Here is a 13,425-nt window from a genome sequence, read left to right on the forward strand (position 1 = left end):
TTGTCTGAATAAACAAACACACATCAGCTGACAAAACATAAGCAGTGTAAATAAAACTTTTAGTTCGAATAATTTAAGAGCAAAGTACTCTTGTAATCACTACCAAATATTAGATGGGTTGTATTTTCACTGTATTGTCATTCGTTTTTTTATATTAATCTTCCCACTGAGACTTTCCTATAGACCGCACACTGCACTGTCCCACTGAAAATGCTGTTTTCATAACTTAATGAGATTTGAGTTAATAATTAAAGTAAATTAAAAAGAGATAAAACAAACAAGATACTCAGCTATCATTGTAAAAGAGCCTTGTGGGCAACATCATAAACAAAGTTGTAGGTTAATATATAGCTAATTTATCTTGAATACAAACTGGGCTAAAGTGTAAAGTATAAAACCTACAGCTTAATATGGACAAACAGAAAAAATATAAAAACTGTTCATATGTATTCTGTATATTACTATGTAAATGTAAAGGTGAATTTGGGCTCTTTGGTAACATTTTATTATCCATTTCAGTGTGAATATGTATTCTCATTTTAAACTCCCTAATCTGCCTTCTCAATGGTGGCATGTCAACAGCTGTCCTAACTCTAAGAAGTCCAAAGTCCAGATGTCCAGTCTGGTTTGATATATTTGTACTTATATATTCCAAGGGTCAAAAACAGAGTTATATCTCCCCAATTAAGTATGACTTCAAGAGACATGTATTACTTTATTTTATTTGTATATTTTATATCACGAAAAAGCAAAACACAAGTTGATACAAGTGCATGAAAATATGGAAGTTGAATAAATTTAAGTAAAATGCATTTGGATCTCATTTTTTGTAACATAAGAACATACTATGCTTTATGATCTTATTTCACAACACAACATACACTTTAATCTTAACTAACCCTGAGGCTTCAGCATCGTGGTAGAATAAGTGTTTTCTACTTGGTAGTAGGCCTACTAGTAGTTTATACTGGAACGTGTGTGTGTGTGTGTGTGTGTGTGTGTGTGTAGAATACTTAAGGATCTGTCAAACAAAACACTGTAACGATTCACAAGATGCTGACACATGTCCGACAGGCAGTAAATGCAGTCAAATTCATCTACACACACTATTTAGATATAGGCCTTTGACAACTGTGTGTGATTCACTCAATCACTGGTTGTGTTCTGTGGCAAATGAGGTTCAAGTCCTGGCCAAAGCAATGATTTTTTTTTTCTGCAGATTTTCAAAGGGGGGGGGGGGGGGGGTGGGGGGTTACCAAGGGTGCTGGTAGGTAAATCTGCCATTGCATTACATATGTTTTGATTACTCTTGTTTAACTTTAGGTTTACACACTGCTTGGTATAAACACCTCATTAGAATAAAAACTGTTGTGAGCACAAGGAGAAAAACTCCAAACAAGAACAAACCCACATCTACAGAGTAGTAAGAATACCATGGCATTCTGTAGGACTCTGTTCTCAGGTGAGCTGCACCTTTGTGTCTCATGACAAACTCCATCCAGAAGAGGGCGTTATCCAGAGGCTTCATGGGCTGGTCTCTGTGCAGTCTGGACAGTCTCTGCATGTTCATCCTGTACGAAGGATCATTCAGGACTTCCTCTACTGCCTTAAGGAAGTTGTTATCTTTGTCCATTGTGGACAGTGTGAGAATCTGAGCTCCTCCTCTTTCTTTAAGTCGCATTAAATTATCATATTGGTCAAAAAACAATGGGATCCCCACCACTGGAACGCCATGATAAAGAGCCTCCTGGACCCCATTTGTTCCTCCATGAGCTATAAATAGTTTCATCTTGGGATGTCCTAAGAGGTCATTCTGTGGCATCCAGTCAACTAGTAAAGTGTTGTTTCCCAGATTGGCCGGTCTGTCACCTTTATGCCTCCAAATGACTTTCTGAGGTAATTTAGCAAAAGCTGCAGCGATCTCATTTGTCACATCCGCAGGAAGTGCACTCACAAAAGTTCCCAGAGACATGAGGATGACTCCATGTTCCCCTGAACTCTGCACAAAGTCCTCCAGGTGCTGAGGTAGAGGTTTGGCAGGTGTACACTGGAACCCTCCCATATAGACAAAATTAGGCATTGTGGGTCGTGGATACTCAAACACAAAGTCCACTCTCATGAGCCAAAGGTCTGCAGACAGGGATAACTCAAAAAAGTCACTGTTAGGCCCAAGATATTTTTCACATATTTGTTGGTATGTTTGTGTGATTTTTAAGTAATAGTGTATTTGGCCCAAGAGATAAAACACCATATTCTTAATTCTCTGAAGAAAAGTCATCTTATCAGTGTAACCAGTGCCTGTTATAGGAATATATGACACTGGTGAAGGAGCGAGAGAAAAATGAGCTTCTTTACCCAGGGTCCAACGAACATTATAAACCAAAGGAAGATTCAGATATTTGGCAAAAATGGCTCCCCCGCCCCAACTTGGATCAGTGAGTACTAGATCAAAATTACTGTACTTCAACATTTTCAAAAAGTCTGGGTCATTGAACATTGCTAACACAAAGTCACAGTAAACTTTGTGGACTTCAACCATTGTGTGGAACATTTTTATGGCCATATGGAGGAAACTTGTGATAGGAAGAGCCCCTCTCTCAAACTCAATGATGCCGGACATTTTGTTTGTAATGAACTCTTTATCTATGCCCCTCTCCACTGGAACTGTTATGGAATTATAATAAGTGGAATTCTCTTTGATGTACCAGCTTTTGCTGTTGCGCACCACAGTTATATTGTGTCCTCGTGAGTGTAGCGCTTGCAGTAGGACCTCCATGTTCACCCAGTGGCTGCCATCCAAAGGAAAAACCACAATTTTTCCACCATGGGAACCTTTGGAGAAGAAGGTGAGGAGCAGCACAACACAGCAGCAGTAGATCAGCCTCATCTACAATGAAAACAACAGACTATCAAATGACTGATGGGATAAAATTATCGAAGTGGAGGTAAAGTCAAATGGAACCATTTCACAATTCCTTGCGTTTTAGTAAAAGGCAAATGAATAAAATTCTTTAAAATTAGCCATTGAGTTATTTTATAGATTATTAGAATTTTTCTTTCACTCTAAAACAAATTATACAAGTGGCATCACATGTATAAGGAGACATTCAGCAAAAGTCACATTATCTTTCAATGCACTTTGCAAAAGAAAAAGTAAAAAAAAAACAAAACATGAAGATACAGTGTTAGTAACACTGAATAAACTTCAGTTTAAACTGAAATTTATTCAGTCTTACTAACACCGTATAAATCAGACTAGATGTCAAACTTTAACATCTTGTCTGATTTTTTTTAAATCTTCAATGGATTAGATCATATTAATGCAGATTTGAGACTTTCAAACAATACACATTCATGTTTTTCTGTTAATTTTACACTTTACTCTGCAGAGATGCATACACTCCACATAACAGACCTTTTGGTCCACATCCTTTTTGTTTTACAGTTTTGCCTTTTATGTGCAAAAGTGGCAGCAAGCGCCAACATGTATGCTTCTGCAGATTCTCACTTAAAAATGTAGCATCTCAAATACAACTATTGACAACCGGTGTTAGTGTTTTGCGTACATTAAACATACTTTTTAGACTTACTTACTGCTGAACTCACAGTGAAATATATCCTCCCAGAAAACTGCTGCTCGGCACGACTGATCCCACTTCCTCCTTTGTCCAGTCTTATGCAACACACATGGGAGGAGCTGGAGCTCAGTTGAGGAGCATTTTAGGTCATGTTTCCAGGTCTGATCCCTTTATACAGACTGTGTTGTTTTATTATAAAATGATGCTTTTATCATTGTCAACTCCAACTTTAGGTATTGGAGTCAGGGGACACATATCTCTGAAGGACAGAAACCTGAATAAATGTGTTCAAACATGTAAGATTACATTTTTTTTTACTCTGTTAATGTGTAATTTAAGTTACCATGCAGGAGAATACTCATTGATAAGGGTTGTGCAACAAAACAGAAGCTTCATCTTAATCCTTCTGTCATTCATTATGACTCCAAAGTGCTGGATCACCTTAACTTTTATATGTTATTTTTTTTTAATTTCAGTGACAGTTTGTTCTTTTACATAATAAATTCAAGATGATATGTCTGTCTATCATTTGTCTGAATAAACAAACACACATCAGGTGACAAAACAGCAGTGCATATAAAACTTTTAGTTCTAGTAATTTAACCCTGTTTTAGATTGATTTTATTTCTCAAAATTTGGCTGAAGTTGAAATGCATTTAGATTCTTTTTTTTTTTTTTTTTAATATGGTTTTATTAAGAAGATATTTAATCTCCTGAGATTCAGGAAACAACACGTTTTAGCTTTTTTTTAATTCAGTAATTGCAGATATTGGAAACATCATGATGCAACAGTTTTTCAGATGCATTTTTCAAAATTTTCATGGAATGTCCTTTTTGATGGACAGTTTTTGCTTTTTTTTGTATAAATCTCTGAAACTCTTGACCACAAACATGGACAGAAAACACACAGCTGGGTCTGAGGAGGTTAACTTTATGAGATCACAGAGCAGTCCAAGTTTTAGAACTAAGATAATCCTTTTGTTCACTGTATTGCTTAGGGTCTGTAGAGACTGCCCCCATGTGGTTTGGAGAATATTGTCTTTATACCCTTGTGGAAAATGAGCTGAAACTATGTGTACACAAATGTGGACGCCATGCATGAAAGGGTTAAGAGCAAACTACTCTCAGTCTACAGCACGGTGATATTTAGATTTCAGTCCGCACATCAACTGTATTTATGCCTTTCCCTTTAATTTTTAATCACCACCAAATATTTGATGGGTTGTATTTTTATTGTATGATTATTTGTTTTTTTATATTAATCTTCCCACTGAGACTTTCCCATAGACCACACACTGCACTGTCCCACTGAAAAGGCTGTTTTCATAACTCAGTGAGGTTTGAGTTAATAATTAAAGTAAATTAAAAAGAGATAAAACAAACAAGATACTCAGCTATCATTGGACTAAAGTGTAAAGTATAAAACCTACGGCTTAGTACGGACAAACTGGAAAAATATAAAAAATGTTATGTTTTCTGTATATTACTATGTAAATGTAAAGGTGAATTTCGGCTCTTTGGTGACATTTTATTATCCATTTCAGTGTGAATATGTATTCTCATTTTAAACTCCCTTATCTGCCCTCTGAATGGTGGCATGTCAACAGCTGTCCTAACTCTAAGAAGTCCAAAGTCCAGATGTCCAGCCTGGTTTGATATATTTGTACTTATATATTCCAAAGGTCAGGAACAGAGTCACATCTTCCCAATTAAGTATGACTTAAAACAGATTTATTACTTTATTTTATTTTTACATTTTCTATCACAAAAAAGGAAAACATATGTTGATACAACAGCATGAAAATATCTAAGTTGCATAAATTAAAGTAAAATGCATTTAGGTCTCATTTTTTGTAATGTTACCAGTGACATAAGAACGTACTATGCTTTATGGTCTTATTTCACAACACAATAAACACTTTAATCTCAACTAACCCTGAGGCTTAGATGTAGTAGTAGCATAAGTGTTTTCTACTTGGTAGTAGGCCTACTATACTGGAAAATGTGTGTGTGCATGTAGAATACTTGATGATCTGTCAAACAAAACACTAACGATTCACAAGATGCTGACACATGTCCAACAGCTAGTAAATGCAGTCAAATTCATCTACACACACTATTTAGATATACAGTCGCAGAAAAAAATATTAGACCACCCTTGTTTTCTTCAAGTTCCTGTTCATTTTAATGCCTGGTACAATTAAAGGTACATTTGTTTGGACAAATATAATGATAACAACAAAAATAGCTCATAAGAGTATAATTTCAGAGTTGACACCTGGACATTTTCCATGGTTTTCTTAATAATAACCAAAATCACTTAAGTTCTTATATCAATAGCTATGGCATTGTAATGTCAAAAACAGTGTTTTTAGGCATTACATGTTTTCTTTTCTGTCTGTTTTAAGCTGAAGACACACCAACCCGGCAGCTGACCATCGTCAGAAAAGGTAGTCAAACTGATCAGTTGGCACCAGTCTCCCCAACGCGGTCAAAAAGTGTGAAAAACACACCAAATCAACTACAGACTTGAACATAGTTCTGCGCTTGCATGAGACATAAACCCGGAAATGACGGAACATCCCTGTAGACCAAAACCCAGAGCTCGCTATTGTCAGTCACAGTTGTCAGCAGAGTGTTGAGTAGTCAAGAAGGGTTGGTGTTGTTGGACTTGTTGAACAGATGGCTAGTAATAAGACGATACTGGCATTGTCAGCTCTCTGGCTTTTTCCTGAAGAAGAAAGATGTCGCAGGCGAAAACTGCAGAGAAATCGCACTATGCTAGAAATGCTAATAGTGCTCACTTCATGAAGTCCATAGTCAGCACTGACTGGCACTCATTCAGATACAATATGAGCAGTGAATGGCCTATTATAGAAGACAATAACTGTATGAAGTACCTTGGCATAGCTGTATTCACATGTAGACCTCTCATTCACTGATTCACCAGTCAAGGGCTATCTCTCCACCAATCAGATTGGTCCGACTGAACGACAGGTAGTAGCCGATTACACATGTTGAATCGGCCAAAAAGACTGGCGACGGCATTAACAACGGCCGATTGAATGGAACACACCAACCAGACTCATGTCACCGACCTCGCCAGACAGCCCGACAACGTCCAACCACCGAAAATTGGGTTGGTGTGTCTTTGCCTTTAGTCACATGATAGACACAGGAGTTCGTACTTGATTGCATAACCATTGTTTCTGATGACTTTTGACAGTCTAATAATTTTTTCCGCGACTGTAGTAGACCTTTGTTTGACAACTGTGTGTGATTCATTCAATCACTGGTTGTGTTCTGTGGCCAATGTCATGCAGTTCTATAGTTACGACTGTATAATAATTCATTCCATACCTTCCTTGGCGGTCCATTTGTTTTTCATGCAGACCTGAATGCTGCTTGAATAGACAGTTGTCTCTTCATGATTATTAGACTTTAATCTAGTTCAGATTTAAGGTCCTTTACCACATAAACTCTAGTCAAAAATGGCACATGCGCTGTAGACCCCCCCCCCCCCCACACACACACACACACACACACACACACACACCTCCAATACAAGAGGGAGAGCCTGGAGGTGCCCAAGCACCACCCACAGTAGGTAACACTTCAGACAGTAAGACTGGGGTTCAAATCCCGGCCAAAGCAATGACTTTTATTCTGCAGATTTTCGGGGGGGGGGGGGGGGGGGGGGGGTCGGCCATTGCCAATATTTTTAATTACTCTTGTTTAACTTTAGGTTTACACACTGTTCGGTATAAACACCTCATTAGAATAAAAACTGTTGTGACCACAAGGAGAAAAACTCCAAACAAGAACAAACCCACATCTACAGAGTAGTAAGAATACCATGGCATTCTGTAGGACTCTGTTCTCAGGTGAGCTGCACCTTTGTGTCTCATGACAAACTCCATCCAGAAGAGGGCGTTATCCAGAGGCTTCATGGGCTGGTCTCTGTGCAGTCTGGACAGTCTCTGCATGTTCATCCTGTACGAAGGCTCATTCAGGACTTCCTCTACTGCCTTCAGGAAGTTGTTTTCTTTGTCCACTGTGGACAGTGTGAGAATCTGAGCTCCTCCTCTTTCTTTAAGACGCATCAAATTATCATATTGGTCAAAAAACAATGGAATCCCCACCACTGGAATGCCATGATAAAGAGCCTCTTGAAGTCCATTTGTTCCTCCATGAGCTACAAATAGTTTCATCTTGGGATGTCCTAAGAGGTCATTCTGTGGCATCCAGTCAACTAGTAAAGTGTTGTTTCCCAGATTGGCCGGTCTGTCACCTTTATGCCTCCAAATGACTTTCTGAGGTAATTTAGCAAAAGCTGCAGCGATCTCATTTGTCATATCAGCAGGAAGTGCACTCACAAAAGTTCCCATAGACATGAGGATGACTCCATGTTCCCCTGAACTCTGCACAAAGTCCTCCAGGTGCTGAGGTAGAGGTTTGGCAGGTGTACACTGGAACCCTCCCATATAGACAAAATTAGGCATTGTGGGTCGTGGATACTCAAACACAAAGTCCACTCTCATGAGCCAAAGGTCTGCAGACAGTGATAACTCATTAAAGTCAATATTTGGCCCAAGGGTTTTTTCACATAATTGTTGGTACGTTTGTGTGATCATTAAGTAATAGTGTATTTGAGCCAACAGATAAAACATCATATTTTTAACTCTCTGAAGAAAAGTCATCTTATCAGTGTAACCAGTACCTGTTATAGGAATATGTGACACTGGTGAAGGAGCGAGAGAAAAATGAGCTTCTTTAGCTAGGATCCAGCGAACATTATAAACCAAAGGAAGATTCAGATATTTGGCAAAAATGGCCCCACCGCCCCAACTTGGATCAGTGAGTACTAGATCAAAATTACTGTACTTCAACATTTTCAAAAAGTCTGGGTCATTGAGCATTGCTAACACAAAGTCAATGAAAATTTTGTGGACTTCAATCATTATGTGAAATATTGTTACGGTCAAATGGAGGAAACTTGTCAAAGGAAGAGCCCCTCTCTCAAACTCCATGATGCCGGATGTTGTGTTTGTAATGAACTCTTGGTCTATGCCCCTCTCCACTGGAACTGTTATGATGTTATAATATGTGGAATTTTCTTTGATGTACCAGCTTTTGCTGTTGCGCACCACAGTTATATTGTGTCCTCGTGAGTGTAGCGCTTGCAGTAGGACCTCCATGTTCACCCAGTGGCTGCCATCAAAAGGAAAAACCAATATTTTTCCACCATAGGAACCTTTGGAGAAGAAGGTGAGGAGCAGCACAACACAGCAGCAGTAGATCAGCCTCATCTACAATGAAAACAACAGACTATCAAATGACTGATGGGATAAAATTATCTAATTGCAGGTGAAGCCTTGTAGAATAATTTCACAATGACTTGCTTTTTAGTAAAAAGCAAATGGACCATAGATATAGATTACAAAGTTTATGAACATTTTTCTTTGTACAATAAACAAGTGACATTAGTATGTACGAGGGTAAATTCCGTAAAACTCTCATTACCTTTCAATGCACTTTGCGAAAGAAAAAGAAAAAAAACAAACATGAAGATATAGTTTTAAAGAGAATAAAGTTCAATTTAACATCTTGTCTGAATCATTGAATCTGAAGTGGATTAGGTCATATTAATGTGGAGCATTTTGCACACATTAAATATATTTTTTACTTACAGCTGGACAATGAATTCACAGTGAAATATATCCTCCCAGATAACTGCTGCTCAACACAACTGCTCCCACTTCTTGATTTGTCCAGTCTTATGCAAACACACATGGGAGGAGCTGGAGCTCAGTTCAGGAGCATTTTAGGTCATGTTTCCAGGTCTGATCCCTTTAAACAGACTGTGTTGTTTTATGATAAAATGACGCTTTCATCGTTGTCAACTCCACCTTCAGGTATTGGAGTCAGGGGAAACATGAGCAGCACAACACACACCAACAGATCAACCTCATCTACCATAAAAACAGTAGATAATCATTCGACTGAGGTGCTCCAGTCTTTCACCTTTCACAAAAAACACAACAAATTGGATTTCAGCATCATCCCTACTGTCATTATTGATCGGGTGCCAAAGGGGGCACCATGTAGACCTTTGGATTAAATCCTCATAAGAGTAATTAAAATCTGAAAGGTTGAAAATCGTATGATGACATCATGGTGATATTAATACTGGTATTGAGAAAGCTCTCTAATAGTTTGTCTGTCCAACTCTAGTTTGATTATGTCATCCATTCACATAGTTTTTAGGACCTGAACCTGGACCTGACAACTAACACTATGCCCACAGGTTTGTACTGTAGGTACTAGGCATGATGGGTAATAACTACATCCACCTTTCTTATCACCCTCATACAACCATGACTCCAAAACAGGGTCAGTAAATGTAAGTAATGTGCAAAGTTATTATGGTTTTCAATTTAAAGTGATGTGAAAGTTCTGACTGAGGTCATGCTGCAACAAATCAGATCTGTCGGACTCAGAATCACATATGTAAATTGCTTGGATCAGGATTTCAAAGAACATCTTTCATGGGATTTATGGTGCACACATTGTTTTGAAAAAGTAAATCACATTTGTGCCTCTTTTGCTTGCGGTGTTAATGAACAAAACTAAATATTCTGGGCCATGGAACTTTTTTTTTCTTCTTAAATTTCAGTTAAAGGAAAACATACAAACAATCACAATCCCATCCATTTTTACCAACAAAGACTGGCAAAAACAGTCCCTGTTAGAGCATTTGACATTGCTGCTAATTAAATATGTGTTTTATATTCAGAAATCTCTGCTAAAAAAATTTTGCTTTTGGTCAAATGTAGCTGATGACAGTGATTTAAAATCTTCAGCTTCAACCAGTGGACTATTAACACATCCTCTGTTCTCCAATCCTTTCTCCCCACTGTTAGACTCCATAGGGGAAGCAGAAAATCACCATCCCAGATAAATGTTGTTGCTCAGTGGTAGTGTTGGCGGTCGCTGCTAGTCCACTCAGATAAAAGTGGGAAGATATTCAGAGAACCGACCATCTGGGATCTAAAACCTATAAATGATATGTTGTGAAAAAACAGATGATACTTTCTTCACACTGTTTTAAGGTAGGCATTGAAGGCATTGAACCTGATTTTCAACCAGATGAGCGAAGTCCACAGGGACCGTCTACAAAGTGCATCATCTTAGAAAAGCTGGAAAATGTGTGTGTGTGTATGTGTGTGTGTGTGTGTGTTTTGGATTACCTCTACCTACTTACTAGTGTTATGTTATAATGAAGAATATTGTCCTGAATTATTCATGCAGGCGTTGTTGAAATTATCTGTTATATAAACCTCCTGACCTTGCTGAATAAAGCGTTCATTAATTGAAGGATGAGAGTTAAGTTGTTGTTCAGACTGACTTAAAAATGACACTGAGATGGAAAAAAATGTTACACTGAAGTGAAGTGTAAGTCTAAGCCACTCATACAGAAGTGACTTGTATGTACAGTATTTGAGTTTTGAATAGTTATAGTCATAATGAATTGAATACATTGAATAGCTTTTACAGGAGTTAAAGGGGTCATATTTTGCCAAACCCACTTTTATTAGTCTTTGGTACATTTATTTGTGTATTTGGACCCTAATAGTTCCAAAAGTTTGAATTTGAACCCTACAGGTGCTGCAAAGCTATCTTTATATTCATTTTGGCAAAAAATTGAGTGGCTTTCTACAACCTGTTTTAATTCCTTCTTAATTTGTTACATCTATAACTAGTTAGGTCACGACATTTGCACATATAAGGTCAAGACTTCTGAGTTTCTCCAAGTACGCTGTAATTGTTTGTCAGCAGCAGTGGTTGTAGTCCAAACTGAAAATATGTCCAAACTTTGAGCTGATTACCTAAAATGCTCAGTAGTTGGTTGAACAGGACAGAGCAGCACAGCCAACAACCTGGGCATGAAGTGGCTCATTTGCATTTAAAGGGCCAGCGCTCAAAACGACCTTTCTGGTGTCATTACTTAGAAATAGGGTTGAAGATGGACCTGTGGAGTTTAATTAATAAAAAATTCAGACCTAAGCAGAGCATTTACAGTTTAGACAACAGGGAAATGTTTTAAAATGCATAATTCCATTTAAAAAAAAGGAAAATATCACTCCTTTAAGTAAAATATAATTTATATGTCTCTGTATTGTTATAATATAAAATTACTGGAAATCTTTCACAACAAACATTCTAAAACATTCAGCTTCTTTTTCCTCAAAATAAGTGGTCTAGTTTAACTTGTTTTTTTTTTTTTTTTTTTTTCAACCCATAAAGACCCAGTGTGACTTTAGTGTCAGTTCCCAAATATTTTTTTTTTTCTATTTAACCTTTTATTAAGTAATTTATGACCATTAAATGTATATTGTATTCTGTATTTTGCATTTTTTCAGTGAAAATCAACTATTTTCTTATATTTTATTTCCTGATCATGTAGCTGTTCATCATCTGTTCATCAGTAACTGAACATAAACCCAGTGTCTCCATCCACTGTCATTGATCCAACTCCATGGGTTTTACTGGTGAATCAATGTTATAGAAGATGACAGTGTTTCCATGTTCACTCCGGAGCCTCTGAATGTCCAAATGGGTCATATCTGATGACCATGAAAAGATGACAAATTGTATTTTACACCCATTATTTACATGTATTGATGGGATTAAAGGTTCAGAAGTTACTAAACAGTTTAGATCAGTCAATGTTTTTTGTGAACAGTGGCTGTTTGGGTGTTTATGGGTTAATAGCTAACCATAATTATCAAGGTTTCATTAATGTGTTTAAAGATTTTGGTGTTCCAATAGTGTTAAGACTGAAGTTATTGAACATTTAATGATGAAAACAAACAAATAAATAAGTGTTAATTGTTTTTGATTGTTATAGTTTAACTAATAGGTTCTATTAGTACGTGCAGTGACTGTGATGTCTCCTCAGAATGCTTAAGTTGTTAAATATATGTCACATAACCTCTGTTCATTGTTACATTTTGTAGACGTTCCCGACAAACCTGTCTCACAGCTGGTGCCGAAGTCCAACGTCTGTTTGTAGAGTGTGCTGTGCCAGTTGAAATTACTTTTCACAGCGCTGCCTGGTCTGTAGTTGAACTTTTCAGACAAGTTGTCCTTTGACTTAATCATGTAATGACCCAACTCCTACCAAAGACAAGATTATAATATCTGCTAATCATTTTTGGTCCTATTTCTGAATAAACGATTATACTTCAGGATGAAAAATCCAGCCGTTTCATCTTGTACAGTTTAAAAGCAAAATGCAGTTTTTCTGTGATGTCAAACTGGCTGTGTCATTTAGATGTTAATCTGCTCTTTACTCGCTGTTGGCTTTGCATTTTTTAACCTTTCACTCAGTAATCGCTGCAATACAGTATATTACTGACTAGATTGTCTGCACTGTCACTGTACTGTATTGTCACTTTTAAATAAAACTAAGCATCAGAATTTTATATAGGTCACAAACAGTTCTAGATGTGGAAAAAAATGTCCTGCATGTAAAAAAAAATGGGGAAAAAAGAAGGAAAGTAAAGGTGCCATGAGATCAGACATACTTGCAATTAGGGCTGTAAGAAAATATCGGTTTTGCAATATATTGCAATATTTCATTTCACAATACTGTATCGATATTAAAAAGTACTGTATCGATATTTTTAGGTATTTATTCAATTGCAGATATTGTGGAGGTTCATTTTTTTTTTTTTTTTCTTTTTTGTTTCTGTTTTATTTATTCTCATTTAACACTCTTTTATTAAATAATGTCAGTTCCTTTGTTGATATCGCACAAAAATACTGTTCTGATGTTAGTTCT

General features: G+C 37.1%; 2 pseudogenes; both read right to left on the bottom strand.

Annotated features, from left to right (window-relative positions):
* Positions 1–710: 710 nt before the first annotated feature.
* Positions 711–3,715, bottom strand: LOC115438766 (UDP-glucuronosyltransferase 2C1 pseudogene; annotated as a pseudogene).
* On the bottom strand, positions 711–9,462 carry LOC115438774 (UDP-glucuronosyltransferase 2C1 pseudogene; annotated as a pseudogene).
* Between the last annotated feature and the right edge of the window lie 3,963 nt (positions 9,463–13,425).

The sequence above is a fragment of the Sphaeramia orbicularis genome, chromosome 3 (assembly GCF_902148855.1).
Source record: "Sphaeramia orbicularis chromosome 3, fSphaOr1.1, whole genome shotgun sequence".
NCBI lineage: Eukaryota > Metazoa > Chordata > Actinopteri > Kurtiformes > Apogonidae > Sphaeramia > Sphaeramia orbicularis.